Raw genomic sequence first — 2,800 nt, 5'->3', positions numbered from 1 at the left:
CTCACGCTGGCTGCTGGCTACACATGGTAGCCCATGGCAACCCACTGCCACAGGGGCTGCAGCCTACACCGTCGCCGGTGACTCAAGGCAACCCAGCTCCAGGTCAAGCCATTGTTCAGCATCTTAGCTGTAGAGGGCAGTGTCACTGGCCCTCATATGTGGGATCCAAACCGGGGCCCTCTGGTGTTCCAAGCCAGCTCTTAATCAATGCGCCACTCGGCTGGCCCAATAATATTTTTAAATAAATACAGTAAAGCCTTGGATTGTTAATAACTTGGTTTGAGAATGTTCTGCAAAACAAGCAAACATTTTTATTGGATTGGTGCAAAAGTAATCGTGATTTTTGCCATTATGAGTAACCTAATAATTATGAGCACCAACCTAATAATACATTTTAACTTGGTAAATGAGTGATATCTTGCAATACGAGTAGTTTGTTTCTGGAACGAATTATGCTCGCAAACCAAGGTATTACTGTATATGACTACATGCCTATAAAAGACATTTAAAGTGTTGTTAGTTTAACATATTTTATACAGTTTTGAATATATGTGGTACTATCATGATATGGAAAATATATCAGACAAGGACTCGGAAGACCTGGTTTTGAAATCTTACTTCTGGAATCTTGTACCAAACATGGACAAATCATTTAGCTATTCTGGGCTTTGGTTTCTATTTCTTCCAAATAATAGCTACTCTGTTTATTTTAAAGGGATTTTTGTAAGAACAACAGAATGTTTGAATTTTAAAATTGGGAGGACATCTTAGAGACTCTCTAATACGACATGTTCATTTTCCAGAGGAAAATGAAAACCCAAAAAGTTAAATGGCTTGCTTATAAAATATATGGAATGAAACCATGACGTTTATGCACATGCAAAACACTGTATTTCTTAAATCTGATCAGAGAATGAGGAATTGGAATGAACCTTAGGTGTCCTAGTCAGGTATGAACATAATTGTACTCATTTCTTATATAAAGTATTATCAAATCCATAGTTGTGGATCTACCTTTGCCTGGTATTCCTGTTTAGAAGCACCTGCCCTGAGTTTAACTGCTTCTTTCAAGGTTAGATGGCCTACTATTACTTACTTGCCATCATGGATAAGATCTATGCTGTGTTGTAAGTACTTCTTGGCTGACTAAGTATGATGATAGGTTGCCTACTGAAGAAAATCCTACCTGTGGCCAAAGTTCTTTTGGGAAATTTAGCACTAGAAGCTGTCACAGATTATAGCAAGCTCAGCAGTAAAATATTGAAAAATAATGCTTGATAGACCAAAGTGTAGAAAACTGTATCACAAAGGGCCAGCAGATATTTTGTTGGAGTGGGGTATCACTGTCATTCCAGGCTTCAGATCACACTGAAATCGACATGAGCTTGGTACATATATACTCTAGTCTTCTCAGTGGTTTCACCAACACTGAGCAACCTGACATGACTGGAGCAGATCACTTATAACAAATGTCCAGGGCTGCATTTCCCAAAGTCTGCTCCCAGGAACACTAGTTCTAAAAGATTAGCATGCATTCCTTTAAAAAAAGATATTGCAGGAAGACCCAAAATGGTGGAGAAGACAAATACTGTGTCCACCTCCTTCCATGAACACATTAAAATTACAACTAAATTATAGAACCATCAACCTGGAGAACCATCTGAAGTCTAGCTGAACAGAAATTTTATAACTAAGGATATAAAGAAGCCTCGTTGAGACTGGTAGGAGGGATGGAGACATAGAACAGGCAGGCCCCAAAACTCTGTGTGGTGGTTGAGAATGGGGAGGGATAGCGCCACCATGGAGGTTACCCCAGAGGAGCGAGAGACCCAGTCCCACACAGCCTCCACAGCCTGGAGTACTGGTGCTGAAAAATGGAGCCCCCAAAACATCTGGCTGTGAAAAACTGCGGGGATTCCAACCATCCCGGTGGGATGGAAGGCTGTGGGAAACCCAGACATCCTTTTAAAGGGCCCATGCACAGTCTCACTCATTCACAGACACTCACTCTGGGCTCCAGTAGAGAGATAGTGATTCTTGGGGCATCAGAGACATATGGGGACAGACTGAGTTGTGTGGTTTCTGATCAAGAACTAGAGGGACATTTGTCATTTTCCCTGTGTGGAGGCCTGCTCCTGTGCAGCCAGCAGGTGAGCACAATCTTTCCTGTGTTGAGCCCAACCCCCACACAGCCAAATCTGAATCTGAATTGGTCTGAAGAGCTCCGCTGGGACTCCCATTCCACCCAACTCGCCCAACACTAGAGGCACTTTCTTGGTGAGCAGCCAGCCCTGCCCACATTGCACTCTTCCTTGGAAAACTATGGGGGTCTGCAGGCCTCAGGCGAGTGGCGACTATCCTTCAGTGTGCTCTGAGACTTTTGCTGAGTAGCTCCAGGCTCAGCACTGGCACCAAACCAGAATCTACATTAATCCGGTGAACACAACTCTTCCCACTCTGGTGACTCCCTGAGACCCAGCCTCACCCAACTTGTAGACCACAAGAGGCTTTATCAGTGGCTGAACCTTAAGGGAGCTGGCAGCTGGCAGGAGGCCTCAGGGTGTCCTGGCTTTTTGTGGAGCTATACCAGGCCTGGTACTGGTGACAGCCATCCTCAGTTCCCAGCATGGCCTCTCCCACACGCCTCCAAGTTTAGCACAGGCAGCGAACAACCATGGATCACTTTGTAGCTCCAACCAGATAGTCCCTGGCTAGTCACAGGCAGTGGGTACCTGGGTCTGCACTGGAGCCCCTCCCAAGATGTCCCAGAATCAACAGACTTGGAGGTTGGCTTCAGACC

Source organism: Hipposideros armiger, unplaced genomic scaffold (genome assembly GCF_001890085.2).
Source record: "Hipposideros armiger isolate ML-2016 unplaced genomic scaffold, ASM189008v1 scaffold_1723, whole genome shotgun sequence".
Classification (NCBI taxonomy): Eukaryota; Metazoa; Chordata; class Mammalia; order Chiroptera; family Hipposideridae; genus Hipposideros; species Hipposideros armiger.
This window is presented reverse-complemented; position numbering follows the sequence as displayed.